The sequence below is a fragment of the Mytilus californianus genome, unplaced genomic scaffold (genome assembly GCF_021869535.1).
Source record: "Mytilus californianus isolate M0D057914Y unplaced genomic scaffold, xbMytCali1.0.p SCAF_14, whole genome shotgun sequence".
In the NCBI taxonomy this organism is placed as follows: domain Eukaryota; kingdom Metazoa; phylum Mollusca; class Bivalvia; order Mytilida; family Mytilidae; genus Mytilus; species Mytilus californianus.
In genome coordinates this window covers 26,950,734-26,970,775 of record NW_026262626.1, presented here as the reverse complement: position 1 = coordinate 26,970,775, position 20,042 = coordinate 26,950,734, and the positions used below count along the sequence as shown (strand labels likewise).

The window sequence follows — 20,042 nt, the reverse complement described above, 5'->3', positions numbered from 1 at the left end:
AGACTGCTGACAAAGTTTCATGGCAATAGGATATATATTATAGACAATATGATAAATTCTATATTCAACTTCGCGTGTTAAATTTTGACGTTTAAATTGAAAAATTTCAACTATCAACATTTGGGGCTTTAAAAATTAAAATATTGCAAAAAATTACATTTTAAAGGGCTTTATATATGACATATTATGTATTTAAAGCAATAGAATACTCATTTGATTTATCAGACTTATCACAATTATTTAAAAGTCAAATTTATATGAGCCTGTGCCAAAAAATGGAGGTTTTCCAATGAAGGGGGGCCTTACATGAAGATGTATTATTTTCCAGCAATTTTAAATTTGTGGAGTTTTTTGGTTATAAATAATCCTTACATATGTATTAAATGTACTTTAATTGGAAAGAAAAATTACAAATAGCATACCATATTAGTATAAAAGGGTCTTAAGCCAAGTAAGACTGAAAATAATTTAGGGTCAATTTAGGCCGTAGCACATATTTACATTTAAAAATGCATACTGAAGCTATAGGAAATAAAAATTTGTGTCTCTTTTATAATTTCTATACTCAGGTTACATGATACAATAAATCTGAGCATAAAGGGACTCTTGCATTCTACTTTTTTTGCAGACAGTATGGTCTGATACAAAGATTTTTCACTTTTTAGTGAAAAACTCGCATGCAATTTTAGCCTCAGCAGGCTTATATTTGAACCACTTGCTATTTAACATAAGAAAAGAAAGATACTATGTGAAATGAAACAGGTACAAAAGACATTGTGAAGTGCTTTTAATACAAATTTAGTGAAATCTTTATTATGGACTTCAACTTTTATGTACCTAGGTCCTCACATTTAACTTGATCCAAACAGGCCGTTACACGAGGGTCATTTATACAACACATTTTGCACATATTGTCTGAGATAATCTTATTTTCTGTAGATTCAGAGTTCACAAATGAGTAATACAACTGGGTTAAAGCATAGAAACACAAATATTGACACAGGAAAACCTGTCACATAGAAAGTCAGAATGCCACTTATGCATCAAAATTGAAAAAGCTTTGAAATGCTTATTTTGACCATATAATGCCAAAATGGGTAATTTTTGCAGAATTTCTATCAAATAAAAGTTTAAATCCTTTAGTTTCATGCTATCTGACAAATTGACACCATTAAATCATTCAGGGAAGTTGCCAAAGTACAGATTCTATATTTACTGATTTCGCCTAATAGGATAGAAAAATTTGACCAATCTTAATAAAACTTGGTATGACTAAAGCTTAATAAATTATGAGACTGCTGACAAAGTTTCATGGCAATAGGATATATATTATAGACAATATGATAAATTCTATATTCAACTTCGCGTGTTAAATTTTGACGTTTAAATTGAAAAATTTCAACTATCAACATTTGGGGCTTTAAAAATTAAAATATTGCAAAAAATTACATTTTAAAGGGCTTTATATATGACATATTATGTATTTAAAGCAATAGAATACTCATTTGATTTATCAGACTTATCACAATTATTTAAAAGTCAAATTTATATGAGCCTGTGCCAAAAAATGGAGGTTTTCCAATGAAGGGGGGCCTTACATGAAGATGTATTATTTTCCAGCAATTTTAAATTTGTGGAGTTTTTTGGTTATAAATAATCCTTACATATGTATTAAATGTACTTTAATTGGAAAGAAAAATTACAAATAGCATACCATATTAGTATAAAAGGGTCTTAAGCCAAGTAAGACTGAAAATAATTTAGGGTCAATTTAGGCCGTAGCACATATTTACATTTAAAAATGCATACTGAAGCTATAGGAAATAAAAATTTGTGTCTCTTTTATAATTTCTATACTCAGGTTACATGATACAATAAATCTGAGCATAAAGGGACTCTTGCATTCTACTTTTTTTGCAGACAGTATGGTCTGATACAAAGATTTTTCACTTTTTAGTGAAAAACTCGCATGCAATTTTAGCCTCAGCAGGCTTATATTTGAACCACTTGCTATTTAACATAAGAAAAGAAAGATACTATGTGAAATGAAACAGGTACAAAAGACATTGTGAAGTGCTTTTAATACAAATTTAGTGAAATCTTTATTATGGACTTCAACTTTTATGTACCTAGGTCCTCACATTTAACTTGATCCAAACAGGCCGTTACACGAGGGTCATTTATACAACACATTTTGCACATATTGTCTGAGATAATCTTATTTTCTGTAGATTCAGAGTTCACAAATGAGTAATACAACTGGGTTAAAGCATAGAAACACAAATATTGACACAGGAAAACCTGTCACATAGAAAGTCAGAATGCCACTTATGCATCAAAATTGAAAAAGCTTTGAAATGCTTATTTTGACCATATAATGCCAAAATGGGTAATTTTTGCAGAATTTCTATCAAATAAAAGTTTAAATCCTTTAGTTTCATGCTATCTGACAAATTGACACCATTAAATCATTCAGGGAAGTTGCCAAAGTACAGATTCTATATTTACTGATTTCGCCTCTTAGGTCCGAGTACACAGTTATTTCGTAGTGCATTTCTTTTAGACAATAAATGAAAATAAAAAAAATCCCACCTGCGCTTTCTCAATAATATTTTTACAGTGTGTTGTACTACTTTTGGGACAAATTATATCAAAATTATAGAAAACTTCATCGGCTCTAACTCAAAATATGGACAATTCTATGTTAAGGGGGTCTTGAAATCTTTTGACAGCTTCCGAAGTGCTAATTTTTAACCTTTTTCAGCTGGACCAAATCACTACTTTACTTTACAATTCATGACCCAAATTTTTTTACAGTGTAATTTCATCCCCCTACTTGCTATTTGAGGCATAAAACATGAAGGAATACATTTGGAAGGGGTACTAAAAAAATTGGCAAGCAACACACTGTCCACACTAGGGACTTTATTCGTGGACAACGAAAATCAAAGGACGATAACTGTGTACTCGGACCTAATAGGATAGAAAAATTTGACCAATCTTAATAAAACTTGGTATGACTAAAGCTTAATAAATTATGAGACTGCTGACAAAGTTTCATGGCAATAGGATATATATTATAGACAATATGATAAATTCTATATTCAACTTCGCGTGTTAAATTTTGACGTTTAAATTGAAAAATTTCAACTATCAACATTTGGGGCTTTAAAAATTAAAATATTGCAAAAAATTACATTTTAAAGGGCTTTATATATGACATATTATGTATTTAAAGCAATAGAATACTCATTTGATTTATCAGACTTATCACAATTATTTAAAAGTCAAATTTATATGAGCCTGTGCCAAAAAATGGAGGTTTTCCAATGAAGGGGGGCCTTACATGAAGATGTATTATTTTCCAGCAATTTTAAATTTGTGGAGTTTTTTGGTTATAAATAATCCTTACATATGTATTAAATGTACTTTAAATGGAAAGAAAAATTACAAATAGCATACCATATTAGTATAAAAGGGTCTTAAGCCAAGTAAGACTGAAAATAATTTAGGGTCAATTTAGGCCGTAGCACATATTTACATTTAAAAATGCATACTGAAGCTATAGGAAATAAAAATTTGTGTCTCTTTTATAATTTCTATACTCAGGTTACATGATACAATAAATCTGAGCATAAAGGGACTCTTGCATTCTACTTTTTTTGCAGACAGTATGGTCTGATACAAAGATTTTTCACTTTTTAGTGAAAAACTCGCATGCAATTTTAGCCTCAGCAGGCTTATATTTGAACCACTTGCTATTTAACATAAGAAAAGAAAGATACTATGTGAAATGAAACAGGTACAAAAGACATTGTGAAGTGCTTTTAATACAAATTTAGTGAAATCTTTATTATGGACTTCAACTTTTATGTACCTAGGTCCTCACATTTAACTTGATCCAAACAGGCCGTTACACGAGGGTCATTTATACAACACATTTTGCACATATTGTCTGAGATAATCTTATTTTCTGTAGATTCAGAGTTCACAAATGAGTAATACAACTGGGTTAAAGCATAGAAACACAAATATTGACACAGGAAAACCTGTCACATAGAAAGTCAGAATGCCACTTATGCATCAAAATTGAAAAAGCTTTGAAATGCTTATTTTGACCATATAATGCCAAAATGGGTAATTTTTGCAGAATTTCTATCAAATAAAAGTTTAAATCCTTTAGTTTCATGCTATCTGACAAATTGACACCATTAAATCATTCAGGGAAGTTGCCAAAGTACAGATTCTATATTTACTGATTTCGCCTCTTAGGATAGAAAAATTTGACCAATCTTAATAAAACTTGGTATGACTAAAGCTTAATAAATTATGAGACTGCTGACAAAGTTTCATGGCAATAGGATATATATTATAGACAATATGATAAATTCTATATTCAACTTCGCGTGTTAAATTTTGACGTTTAAATTGAAAAATTTCAACTATCAACATTTGGGGCTTTAAAAATTAAAATATTGCAAAAAATTACATTTTAAAGGGCTTTATATATGACATATTATGTATTTAAAGCAATAGAATACTCATTTGATTTATCAGACTTATCACAATTATTTAAAAGTCAAATTTATATGAGCCTGTGCCAAAAAATGGAGGTTTTCCAATGAAGGGGGGCCTTACATGAAGATGTATTATTTTCCAGCAATTTTAAATTTGTGGAGTTTTTTGGTTATAAATAATCCTTACATATGTATTAAATGTACTTTAAATGGAAAGAAAAATTACAAATAGCATACCATATTAGTATAAAAGGGTCTTAAGCCAAGTAAGACTGAAAATAATTTAGGGTCAATTTAGGCCGTAGCACATATTTACATTTAAAAATGCATACTGAAGCTATAGGAAATAAAAATTTGTGTCTCTTTTATAATTTCTATACTCAGGTTACATGATACAATAAATCTGAGCATAAAGGGACTCTTGCATTCTACTTTTTTTGCAGACAGTATGGTCTGATACAAAGATTTTTCACTTTTTAGTGAAAAACTCGCATGCAATTTTAGCCTCAGCAGGCTTATATTTGAACCACTTGCTATTTAACATAAGAAAAGAAAGATACTATGTGAAATGAAACAGGTACAAAAGACATTGTGAAGTGCTTTTAATACAAATTTAGTGAAATCTTTATTATGGACTTCAACTTTTATGTACCTAGGTCCTCACATTTAACTTGATCCAAACAGGCCGTTACACGAGGGTCATTTATACAACACATTTTGCACATATTGTCTGAGATAATCTTATTTTCTGTAGATTCAGAGTTCACAAATGAGTAATACAACTGGGTTAAAGCATAGAAACACAAATATTGACACAGGAAAACCTGTCACATAGAAAGTCAGAATGCCACTTATGCATCAAAATTGAAAAAGCTTTGAAATGCTTATTTTGACCATATAATGCCAAAATGGGTAATTTTTGCAGAATTTCTATCAAATAAAAGTTTAAATCCTTTAGTTTCATGCTATCTGACAAATTGACACCATTAAATCATTCAGGGAAGTTGCCAAAGTACAGATTCTATATTTACTGATTTCGCCTAATAGGATAGAAAAATTTGACCAATCTTAATAAAACTTGGTATGACTAAAGCTTAATAAATTATGAGACTGCTGACAAAGTTTCATGGCAATAGGATATATATTATAGACAATATGATAAATTCTATATTCAACTTCGCGTGTTAAATTTTGACGTTTAAATTGAAAAATTTCAACTATCAACATTTGGGGCTTTAAAAATTAAAATATTGCAAAAAATTACATTTTAAAGGGCTTTATATATGACATATTATGTATTTAAAGCAATAGAATACTCATTTGATTTATCAGACTTATCACAATTATTTAAAAGTCAAATTTATATGAGCCTGTGCCAAAAAATGGAGGTTTTCCAATGAAGGGGGGCCTTACATGAAGATGTATTATTTTCCAGCAATTTTAAATTTGTGGAGTTTTTTGGTTATAAATAATCCTTACATATGTATTAAATGTACTTTAATTGGAAAGAAAAATTACAAATAGCATACCATATTAGTATAAAAGGGTCTTAAGCCAAGTAAGACTGAAAATAATTTAGGGTCAATTTAGGCCGTAGCACATATTTACATTTAAAAATGCATACTGAAGCTATAGGAAATAAAAATTTGTGTCTCTTTTATAATTTCTATACTCAGGTTACATGATACAATAAATCTGAGCATAAAGGGACTCTTGCATTCTACTTTTTTTGCAGACAGTATGGTCTGATACAAAGATTTTTCACTTTTTAGTGAAAAACTCGCATGCAATTTTAGCCTCAGCAGGCTTATATTTGAACCACTTGCTATTTAACATAAGAAAAGAAAGATACTATGTGAAATGAAACAGGTACAAAAGACATTGTGAAGTGCTTTTAATACAAATTTAGTGAAATCTTTATTATGGACTTCAACTTTTATGTACCTAGGTCCTCACATTTAACTTGATCCAAACAGGCCGTTACACGAGGGTCATTTATACAACACATTTTGCACATATTGTCTGAGATAATCTTATTTTCTGTAGATTCAGAGTTCACAAATGAGTAATACAACTGGGTTAAAGCATAGAAACACAAATATTGACACAGGAAAACCTGTCACATAGAAAGTCAGAATGCCACTTATGCATCAAAATTGAAAAAGCTTTGAAATGCTTATTTTGACCATATAATGCCAAAATGGGTAATTTTTGCAGAATTTCTATCAAATAAAAGTTTAAATCCTTTAGTTTCATGCTATCTGACAAATTGACACCATTAAATCATTCAGGGAAGTTGCCAAAGTACAGATTCTATATTTACTGATTTCGCCTAATAGGATAGAAAAATTTGACCAATCTTAATAAAACTTGGTATGACTAAAGCTTAATAAATTATGAGACTGCTGACAAAGTTTCATGGCAATAGGATATATATTATAGACAATATGATAAATTCTATATTCAACTTCGCGTGTTAAATTTTGACGTTTAAATTGAAAAATTTCAACTATCAACATTTGGGGCTTTAAAAATTAAAATATTGCAAAAAATTACATTTTAAAGGGCTTTATATATGACATATTATGTATTTAAAGCAATAGAATACTCATTTGATTTATCAGACTTATCACAATTATTTAAAAGTCAAATTTATATGAGCCTGTGCCAAAAAATGGAGGTTTTCCAATGAAGGGGGGCCTTACATGAAGATGTATTATTTTCCAGCAATTTTAAATTTGTGGAGTTTTTTGGTTATAAATAATCCTTACATATGTATTAAATGTACTTTAATTGGAAAGAAAAATTACAAATAGCATACCATATTAGTATAAAAGGGTCTTAAGCCAAGTAAGACTGAAAATAATTTAGGGTCAATTTAGGCCGTAGCACATATTTACATTTAAAAATGCATACTGAAGCTATAGGAAATAAAAATTTGTGTCTCTTTTATAATTTCTATACTCAGGTTACATGATACAATAAATCTGAGCATAAAGGGACTCTTGCATTCTACTTTTTTTGCAGACAGTATGGTCTGATACAAAGATTTTTCACTTTTTAGTGAAAAACTCGCATGCAATTTTAGCCTCAGCAGGCTTATATTTGAACCACTTGCTATTTAACATAAGAAAAGAAAGATACTATGTGAAATGAAACAGGTACAAAAGACATTGTGAAGTGCTTTTAATACAAATTTAGTGAAATCTTTATTATGGACTTCAACTTTTATGTACCTAGGTCCTCACATTTAACTTGATCCAAACAGGCCGTTACACGAGGGTCATTTATACAACACATTTTGCACATATTGTCTGAGATAATCTTATTTTCTGTAGATTCAGAGTTCACAAATGAGTAATACAACTGGGTTAAAGCATAGAAACACAAATATTGACACAGGAAAACCTGTCACATAGAAAGTCAGAATGCCACTTATGCATCAAAATTGAAAAAGCTTTGAAATGCTTATTTTGACCATATAATGCCAAAATGGGTAATTTTTGCAGAATTTCTATCAAATAAAAGTTTAAATCCTTTAGTTTCATGCTATCTGACAAATTGACACCATTAAATCATTCAGGGAAGTTGCCAAAGTACAGATTCTATATTTACTGATTTCGCCTAATAGGATAGAAAAATTTGACCAATCTTAATAAAACTTGGTATGACTAAAGCTTAATAAATTATGAGACTGCTGACAAAGTTTCATGGCAATAGGATATATATTATAGACAATATGATAAATTCTATATTCAACTTCGCGTGTTAAATTTTGACGTTTAAATTGAAAAATTTCAACTATCAACATTTGGGGCTTTAAAAATTAAAATATTGCAAAAAATTACATTTTAAAGGGCTTTATATATGACATATTATGTATTTAAAGCAATAGAATACTCATTTGATTTATCAGACTTATCACAATTATTTAAAAGTCAAATTTATATGAGCCTGTGCCAAAAAATGGAGGTTTTCCAATGAAGGGGGGCCTTACATGAAGATGTATTATTTTCCAGCAATTTTAAATTTGTGGAGTTTTTTGGTTATAAATAATCCTTACATATGTATTAAATGTACTTTAATTGGAAAGAAAAATTACAAATAGCATACCATATTAGTATAAAAGGGTCTTAAGCCAAGTAAGACTGAAAATAATTTAGGGTCAATTTAGGCCGTAGCACATATTTACATTTAAAAATGCATACTGAAGCTATAGGAAATAAAAATTTGTGTCTCTTTTATAATTTCTATACTCAGGTTACATGATACAATAAATCTGAGCATAAAGGGACTCTTGCATTCTACTTTTTTTGCAGACAGTATGGTCTGATACAAAGATTTTTCACTTTTTAGTGAAAAACTCGCATGCAATTTTAGCCTCAGCAGGCTTATATTTGAACCACTTGCTATTTAACATAAGAAAAGAAAGATACTATGTGAAATGAAACAGGTACAAAAGACATTGTGAAGTGCTTTTAATACAAATTTAGTGAAATCTTTATTATGGACTTCAACTTTTATGTACCTAGGTCCTCACATTTAACTTGATCCAAACAGGCCGTTACACGAGGGTCATTTATACAACACATTTTGCACATATTGTCTGAGATAATCTTATTTTCTGTAGATTCAGAGTTCACAAATGAGTAATACAACTGGGTTAAAGCATAGAAACACAAATATTGACACAGGAAAACCTGTCACATAGAAAGTCAGAATGCCACTTATGCATCAAAATTGAAAAAGCTTTGAAATGCTTATTTTGACCATATAATGCCAAAATGGGTAATTTTTGCAGAATTTCTATCAAATAAAAGTTTAAATCCTTTAGTTTCATGCTATCTGACAAATTGACACCATTAAATCATTCAGGGAAGTTGCCAAAGTACAGATTCTATATTTACTGATTTCGCCTAATAGGATAGAAAAATTTGACCAATCTTAATAAAACTTGGTATGACTAAAGCTTAATAAATTATGAGACTGCTGACAAAGTTTCATGGCAATAGGATATATATTATAGACAATATGATAAATTCTATATTCAACTTCGCGTGTTAAATTTTGACGTTTAAATTGAAAAATTTCAACTATCAACATTTGGGGCTTTAAAAATTAAAATATTGCAAAAAATTACATTTTAAAGGGCTTTATATATGACATATTATGTATTTAAAGCAATAGAATACTCATTTGATTTATCAGACTTATCACAATTATTTAAAAGTCAAATTTATATGAGCCTGTGCCAAAAAATGGAGGTTTTCCAATGAAGGGGGGCCTTACATGAAGATGTATTATTTTCCAGCAATTTTAAATTTGTGGAGTTTTTTGGTTATAAATAATCCTTACATATGTATTAAATGTACTTTAATTGGAAAGAAAAATTACAAATAGCATACCATATTAGTATAAAAGGGTCTTAAGCCAAGTAAGACTGAAAATAATTTAGGGTCAATTTAGGCCGTAGCACATATTTACATTTAAAAATGCATACTGAAGCTATAGGAAATAAAAATTTGTGTCTCTTTTATAATTTCTATACTCAGGTTACATGATACAATAAATCTGAGCATAAAGGGACTCTTGCATTCTACTTTTTTTGCAGACAGTATGGTCTGATACAAAGATTTTTCACTTTTTAGTGAAAAACTCGCATGCAATTTTAGCCTCAGCAGGCTTATATTTGAACCACTTGCTATTTAACATAAGAAAAGAAAGATACTATGTGAAATGAAACAGGTACAAAAGACATTGTGAAGTGCTTTTAATACAAATTTAGTGAAATCTTTATTATGGACTTCAACTTTTATGTACCTAGGTCCTCACATTTAACTTGATCCAAACAGGCCGTTACACGAGGGTCATTTATACAACACATTTTGCACATATTGTCTGAGATAATCTTATTTTCTGTAGATTCAGAGTTCACAAATGAGTAATACAACTGGGTTAAAGCATAGAAACACAAATATTGACACAGGAAAACCTGTCACATAGAAAGTCAGAATGCCACTTATGCATCAAAATTGAAAAAGCTTTGAAATGCTTATTTTGACCATATAATGCCAAAATGGGTAATTTTTGCAGAATTTCTATCAAATAAAAGTTTAAATCCTTTAGTTTCATGCTATCTGACAAATTGACACCATTAAATCATTCAGGGAAGTTGCCAAAGTACAGATTCTATATTTACTGATTTCGCCTCTTAGGTCCGAGTACACAGTTATTTCGTAGTGCATTTCTTTTAGACAATAAATGAAAATAAAAAAAATCCCACCTGCGCTTTCTCAATAATATTTTTACAGTGTGTTGTACTACTTTTGGGACAAATTATATCAAAATTATAGAAAACTTCATCGGCTCTAACTCAAAATATGGACAATTCTATGTTAAGGGGGTCTTGAAATCTTTTGACAGCTTCCGAAGTGCTAATTTTTAACCTTTTTCAGCTGGACCAAATCACTACTTTACTTTACAATTCATGACCCAAATTTTTTTACAGTGTAATTTCATCCCCCTACTTGCTATTTGAGGCATAAAACATGAAGGAATACATTTGGAAGGGGTACTAAAAAAATTGGCAAGCAACACACTGTCCACACTAGGGACTTTATTCGTGGACAACGAAAATCAAAGGACGATAACTGTGTACTCGGACCTAATAGGATAGAAAAATTTGACCAATCTTAATAAAACTTGGTATGACTAAAGCTTAATAAATTATGAGACTGCTGACAAAGTTTCATGGCAATAGGATATATATTATAGACAATATGATAAATTCTATATTCAACTTCGCGTGTTAAATTTTGACGTTTAAATTGAAAAATTTCAACTATCAACATTTGGGGCTTTAAAAATTAAAATATTGCAAAAAATTACATTTTAAAGGGCTTTATATATGACATATTATGTATTTAAAGCAATAGAATACTCATTTGATTTATCAGACTTATCACAATTATTTAAAAGTCAAATTTATATGAGCCTGTGCCAAAAAATGGAGGTTTTCCAATGAAGGGGGGCCTTACATGAAGATGTATTATTTTCCAGCAATTTTAAATTTGTGGAGTTTTTTGGTTATAAATAATCCTTACATATGTATTAAATGTACTTTAATTGGAAAGAAAAATTACAAATAGCATACCATATTAGTATAAAAGGGTCTTAAGCCAAGTAAGACTGAAAATAATTTAGGGTCAATTTAGGCCGTAGCACATATTTACATTTAAAAATGCATACTGAAGCTATAGGAAATAAAAATTTGTGTCTCTTTTATAATTTCTATACTCAGGTTACATGATACAATAAATCTGAGCATAAAGGGACTCTTGCATTCTACTTTTTTTGCAGACAGTATGGTCTGATACAAAGATTTTTCACTTTTTAGTGAAAAACTCGCATGCAATTTTAGCCTCAGCAGGCTTATATTTGAACCACTTGCTATTTAACATAAGAAAAGAAAGATACTATGTGAAATGAAACAGGTACAAAAGACATTGTGAAGTGCTTTTAATACAAATTTAGTGAAATCTTTATTATGGACTTCAACTTTTATGTACCTAGGTCCTCACATTTAACTTGATCCAAACAGGCCGTTACACGAGGGTCATTTATACAACACATTTTGCACATATTGTCTGAGATAATCTTATTTTCTGTAGATTCAGAGTTCACAAATGAGTAATACAACTGGGTTAAAGCATAGAAACACAAATATTGACACAGGAAAACCTGTCACATAGAAAGTCAGAATGCCACTTATGCATCAAAATTGAAAAAGCTTTGAAATGCTTATTTTGACCATATAATGCCAAAATGGGTAATTTTTGCAGAATTTCTATCAAATAAAAGTTTAAATCCTTTAGTTTCATGCTATCTGACAAATTGACACCATTAAATCATTCAGGGAAGTTGCCAAAGTACAGATTCTATATTTACTGATTTCGCCTAATAGGATAGAAAAATTTGACCAATCTTAATAAAACTTGGTATGACTAAAGCTTAATAAATTATGAGACTGCTGACAAAGTTTCATGGCAATAGGATATATATTATAGACAATATGATAAATTCTATATTCAACTTCGCGTGTTAAATTTTGACGTTTAAATTGAAAAATTTCAACTATCAACATTTGGGGCTTTAAAAATTAAAATATTGCAAAAAATTACATTTTAAAGGGCTTTATATATGACATATTATGTATTTAAAGCAATAGAATACTCATTTGATTTATCAGACTTATCACAATTATTTAAAAGTCAAATTTATATGAGCCTGTGCCAAAAAATGGAGGTTTTCCAATGAAGGGGGGCCTTACATGAAGATGTATTATTTTCCAGCAATTTTAAATTTGTGGAGTTTTTTGGTTATAAATAATCCTTACATATGTATTAAATGTACTTTAATTGGAAAGAAAAATTACAAATAGCATACCATATTAGTATAAAAGGGTCTTAAGCCAAGTAAGACTGAAAATAATTTAGGGTCAATTTAGGCCGTAGCACATATTTACATTTAAAAATGCATACTGAAGCTATAGGAAATAAAAATTTGTGTCTCTTTTATAATTTCTATACTCAGGTTACATGATACAATAAATCTGAGCATAAAGGGACTCTTGCATTCTACTTTTTTTGCAGACAGTATGGTCTGATACAAAGATTTTTCACTTTTTAGTGAAAAACTCGCATGCAATTTTAGCCTCAGCAGGCTTATATTTGAACCACTTGCTATTTAACATAAGAAAAGAAAGATACTATGTGAAATGAAACAGGTACAAAAGACATTGTGAAGTGCTTTTAATACAAATTTAGTGAAATCTTTATTATGGACTTCAACTTTTATGTACCTAGGTCCTCACATTTAACTTGATCCAAACAGGCCGTTACACGAGGGTCATTTATACAACACATTTTGCACATATTGTCTGAGATAATCTTATTTTCTGTAGATTCAGAGTTCACAAATGAGTAATACAACTGGGTTAAAGCATAGAAACACAAATATTGACACAGGAAAACCTGTCACATAGAAAGTCAGAATGCCACTTATGCATCAAAATTGAAAAAGCTTTGAAATGCTTATTTTGACCATATAATGCCAAAATGGGTAATTTTTGCAGAATTTCTATCAAATAAAAGTTTAAATCCTTTAGTTTCATGCTATCTGACAAATTGACACCATTAAATCATTCAGGGAAGTTGCCAAAGTACAGATTCTATATTTACTGATTTCGCCTCTTAGGTCCGAGTACACAGTTATTTCGTAGTGCATTTCTTTTAGACAATAAATGAAAATAAAAAAAATCCCACCTGCGCTTTCTCAATAATATTTTTACAGTGTGTTGTACTACTTTTGGGACAAATTATATCAAAATTATAGAAAACTTCATCGGCTCTAACTCAAAATATGGACAATTCTATGTTAAGGGGGTCTTGAAATCTTTTGACAGCTTCCGAAGTGCTAATTTTTAACCTTTTTCAGCTGGACCAAATCACTACTTTACTTTACAATTCATGACCCAAATTTTTTTACAGTGTAATTTCATCCCCCTACTTGCTATTTGAGGCATAAAACATGAAGGAATACATTTGGAAGGGGTACTAAAAAAATTGGCAAGCAACACACTGTCCACACTAGGGACTTTATTCGTGGACAACGAAAATCAAAGGACGATAACTGTGTACTCGGACCTAATAGGATAGAAAAATTTGACCAATCTTAATAAAACTTGGTATGACTAAAGCTTAATAAATTATGAGACTGCTGACAAAGTTTCATGGCAATAGGATATATATTATAGACAATATGATAAATTCTATATTCAACTTCGCGTGTTAAATTTTGACGTTTAAATTGAAAAATTTCAACTATCAACATTTGGGGCTTTAAAAATTAAAATATTGCAAAAAATTACATTTTAAAGGGCTTTATATATGACATATTATGTATTTAAAGCAATAGAATACTCATTTGATTTATCAGACTTATCACAATTATTTAAAAGTCAAATTTATATGAGCCTGTGCCAAAAAATGGAGGTTTTCCAATGAAGGGGGGCCTTACATGAAGATGTATTATTTTCCAGCAATTTTAAATTTGTGGAGTTTTTTGGTTATAAATAATCCTTACATATGTATTAAATGTACTTTAATTGGAAAGAAAAATTACAAATAGCATACCATATTAGTATAAAAGGGTCTTAAGCCAAGTAAGACTGAAAATAATTTAGGGTCAATTTAGGCCGTAGCACATATTTACATTTAAAAATGCATACTGAAGCTATAGGAAATAAAAATTTGTGTCTCTTTTATAATTTCTATACTCAGGTTACATGATACAATAAATCTGAGCATAAAGGGACTCTTGCATTCTACTTTTTTTGCAGACAGTATGGTCTGATACAAAGATTTTTCACTTTTTAGTGAAAAACTCGCATGCAATTTTAGCCTCAGCAGGCTTATATTTGAACCACTTGCTATTTAACATAAGAAAAGAAAGATACTATGTGAAATGAAACAGGTACAAAAGACATTGTGAAGTGCTTTTAATACAAATTTAGTGAAATCTTTATTATGGACTTCAACTTTTATGTACCTAGGTCCTCACATTTAACTTGATCCAAACAGGCCGTTACACGAGGGTCATTTATACAACACATTTTGCACATATTGTCTGAGATAATCTTATTTTCTGTAGATTCAGAGTTCACAAATGAGTAATACAACTGGGTTAAAGCATAGAAACACAAATATTGACACAGGAAAACCTGTCACATAGAAAGTCAGAATGCCACTTATGCATCAAAATTGAAAAAGCTTTGAAATGCTTATTTTGACCATATAATGCCAAAATGGGTAATTTTTGCAGAATTTCTATCAAATAAAAGTTTAAATCCTTTAGTTTCATGCTATCTGACAAATTGACACCATTAAATCATTCAGGGAAGTTGCCAAAGTACAGATTCTATATTTACTGATTTCGCCTCTTAGGTCCGAGTACACAGTTATTTCGTAGTGCATTTCTTTTAGACAATAAATGAAAATAAAAAAAATCCCACCTGCGCTTTCTCAATAATATTTTTACAGTGTGTTGTACTACTTTTGGGACAAATTATATCAAAATTATAGAAAACTTCATCGGCTCTAACTCAAAATATGGACAATTCTATGTTAAGGGGGTCTTGAAATCTTTTGACAGCTTCCGAAGTGCTAATTTTTAACCTTTTTCAGCTGGACCAAATCACTACTTTACTTTACAATTCATGACCCAAATTTTTTTACAGTGTAATTTCATCCCCCTACTTGCTATTTGAGGCATAAAACATGAAGGAATACATTTGGAAGGGGTACTAAAAAAATTGGCAAGCAACACACTGTCCACACTAGGGACTTTATTCGTGGACAACGAAAATCAAAGGACGATAACTGTGTACTCGGACCTAATAGGATAGAAAAATTTGACCAATCTTAATAAAACTTGGTATGACTAAAGCTTAATAAATTATGAGACTGCTGACAAAGTTTCATGGCAATAGGATATATATTATAGACAATATGATAAATTCTATATTCAACTTCGCGTGTTAAATTTTGACGTTTAAATTGAAAAATTTCAACTATCAACATTTGGGGCTTTAAAAATTAAAATATTGCAAAAAATTACATTTTAAAGGGCTTTATATATGACATATTATGTATTTAAAGCAATAGAATACTCATTTGATTTATCAGACTTATCACAATTATTTAAAAGTCAAATTTATATGAGCCTGTGCCAAAAAATGGAGGTTTTCCAATGAAGGGGGGCCTTACATGAAGATGTATTATTTTCCAGCAATTTTAAATTTGTGGAGTTTTTTGGTTATAAATAATCCTTACATATGTATTAAATGTACTTTAATTGGAAAGAAAAATTACAAATAGCATACCATATTAGTATAAAAGGGTCTTAAGCCAAGTAAGACTGAAAATAATTTAGGGTCAATTTAGGCCGTAGCACATATTTACATTTAAAAATGCATACTGAAGCTATAGGAAATAAAAATTTGTGTCTCTTTTATAATTTCTATACTCAGGTTACATGATACAATAAATCTGAGCATAAAGGGACTCTTGCATTCTACTTTTTTTGCAGACAGTATGGTCTGATACAAAGATTTTTCACTTTTTAGTGAAAAACTCGCATGCAATTTTAGCCTCAGCAGGCTTATATTTGAACCACTTGCTATTTAACATAAGAAAAGAAAGATACTATGTGAAATGAAACAGGTACAAAAGACATTGTGAAGTGCTTTTAATACAAATTTAGTGAAATCTTTATTATGGACTTCAACTTTTATGTACCTAGGTCCTCACATTTAACTTGATCCAAACAGGCCGTTACACGAGGGTCATTTATACAACACATTTTGCACATATTGTCTGAGATAATCTTATTTTCTGTAGATTCAGAGTTCACAAATGAGTAATACAACTGGGTTAAAGCATAGAAACACAAATATTGACACAGGAAAACCTGTCACATAGAAAGTCAGAATGCCACTTATGCATCAAAATTGAAAAAGCTTTGAAATGCTTATTTTGACCATATAATGCCAAAATGGGTAATTTTTGCAGAATTTCTATCAAATAAAAGTTTAAATCCTTTAGTTTCATGCTATCTGACAAATTGACACCATTAAATCATTCAGGGAAGTTGCCAAAGTACAGATTCTATATTTACTGATTTCGCCTCTTAGGTCCGAGTACACAGTTATTTCGTAGTGCATTTCTTTTAGACAATAAATGAAAATAAAAAAAATCCCACCTGCGCTTTCTCAATAATATTTTTACAGTGTGTTGTACTACTTTTGGGACAAATTATATCAAAATTATAGAAAACTTCATCGGCTCTAACTCAAAATATGGACAATTCTATGTTAAGGGGGTCTTGAAATCTTTTGACAGCTTCCGAAGTGCTAATTTTTAACCTTTTTCAGCTGGACCAAATCACTACTTTACTTTACAATTCATGACCCAAATTTTTTTACAGTGTAATTTCATCCCCCTACTTGCTATTTGAGGCATAAAACATGAAGGAATACATTTGGAAGGGGTACTAAAAAAATTGGCAAGCAACACACTGTCCACACTAGGGACTTTATTCGTGGACAACGAAAATCAAAGGACGATAACTGTGTACTCGGACCTAATAGGATAGAAAAATTTGACCAATCTTAATAAAACTTGGTATGACTAAAGCTTAATAAATTATGAGACTGCTGACAAAGTTTCATGGCAATAGGATATATATTATAGACAATATGATAAATTCTATATTCAACTTCGCGTGTTAAATTTTGACGTTTAAATTGAAAAATTTCAACTATCAACATTTGGGGCTTTAAAAATTAAAATATTGCAAAAAATTACATTTTAAAGGGCTTTATATATGACATATTATGTATTTAAAGCAATAGAATACTCATTTGATTTATCAGACTTATCACAATTATTTAAAAGTCAAATTTATATGAGCCTGTGCCAAAAAATGGAGGTTTTCCAATGAAGGGGGGCCTTACATGAAGATGTATTATTTTCCAGCAATTTTAAATTTGTGGAGTTTTTTGGTTATAAATAATCCTTACATATGTATTAAATGTACTTTAATTGGAAAGAAAAATTACAAATAGCATACCATATTAGTATAAAAGGGTCTTAAGCCAAGTAAGACTGAAAATAATTTAGGGTCAATTTAGGCCGTAGCACATATTTACATTTAAAAATGCATACTGAAGCTATAGGAAATAAAAATTTGTGTCTCTTTTATAATTTCTATACTCAGGTTACATGATACAATAAATCTGAGCATAAAGGGACTCTTGCATTCTACTTTTTTTGCAGACAGTATGGTCTGATACAAAGATTTTTCACTTTTTAGTGAAAAACTCGCATGCAATTTTAGCCTCAGCAGGCTTATATTTGAACCACTTGCTATTTAACATAAGAAAAGAAAGATACTATGTGAAATGAAACAGGTACAAAAGACATTGTGAAGTGCTTTTAATACAAATTTAGTGAAATCTTTATTATGGACTTCAACTTTTATGTACCTAGGTCCTCACATTTAACTTGATCCAAACAGGCCGTTACACGAGGGTCATTTATACAACACATTTTGCACATATTGTCTGAGATAATCTTATTTTCTGTAGATTCAGAGTTCACAAATGAGTAATACAACTGGGTTAAAGCATAGAAACACAAATATTGACACAGGAAAACCTGTCACATAGAAAGTCAGAATGCCACTTATGCATCAAAATTGAAAAAGCTTTGAAATGCTTATTTTGACCATATAATGCCAAAATGGGTAATTTTTGCAGAATTTCTATCAAATAAAAGTTTAAATCCTTTAGTTTCATGCTATCTGACAAATTGACACCATTAAATCATTCAGGGAAGTTGCCAAAGTACAGATTCTATATTTACTGATTTCGCCTCTTAGGTCCGAGTACACAGTTATTTCGTAGTGCATTTCTTTTAGACAATAAATGAAAATAAAAAAAATCCCACCTGCGCTTTCTCAATAATATTTTTACAGTGTGTTGTACTACTTTTGGGACAAATTATATCAAAATTATAGAAAACTTCATCGGCTCTAACTCAAAATATGGACAATTCTATGTTAAGGGGGTCTTGAAATCTTTTGACAGCTTCCGAAGTGCTAATTTTTAACCTTTTTCAGCTGGACCAAATCACTACTTTACTTTACAATTCATGACCCAAATTTTTTTACAGTGTAATTTCATCCCCCTACTTGCTATTTGAGGCATAAAACATGAAGGAATACATTTGGAAGGGGTACTAAAAAAATTGGCAAGCAACACACTGTCCACACTAGGGACTTTATTCGTGGACAACGAAAATCAAAGGACGATAACTGTGTACTCGGACCACTTACCAAGAAGTTCAACCGAAGTGTTTTTCGATTGACTTTCATTAGGATGTCTCAATTATATACTTCTGAACACCAAAGATAATTTATAAATACTTGCATACCTGGAGACCAAAAGAGACATTCAAAGAATAGCCTAAAATTGCATTTTTAAGTATAACATTTGTTTAACATTATGAAATATTTATTCGGTTGAGAGCACTGTACTCGATAAGAAATTTAATATTTAAGGTGAAAAAAACAAAGCATAAAATATGCGGTTTTAAAAGCTCGTCTAATGTGTTGTAACTATCAACCTTTTATCACGAGAGGAAAGTAATTTAATACACATTCAATTGGTATTAAAAAGGATTTGCAATCTAACTGTTAGGGTATGAATCATAATATTACACGACATCATCGTTCCTCCAGTTCTTTATATTATAGTCTAATCAAACCATAATTAATTTATTGTCAAAATCGAATCTGATCAGCTAAAAAAATACTGAAATAATTTAAGGTAAATAACATACACATATTAAAATACATATGGGATAGATAAACAGATTTTCATTTATTCCATGTACAGTGTAACTG

At 30.1% G+C, this 20,042-nt stretch overlaps 1 protein-coding gene across 1 annotated transcript in view; it reads right to left on the bottom strand.

The window, feature by feature from the left end:
- The window catches only part of LOC127724457 (protocadherin gamma-A4-like), a 76,526-nt gene extending 56,930 nt beyond the window's left edge, over window positions 1–19,596 (bottom strand). The window contains exon 1 of the transcript XR_007992518.1: window positions 19,473–19,596. The gene's annotated coding sequence lies outside the window, so the exon portion shown is untranslated. The remainder of the gene's footprint in view (window positions 1–19,472) is intronic.
- Window positions 19,597–20,042: the final 446 nt, after the last annotated feature.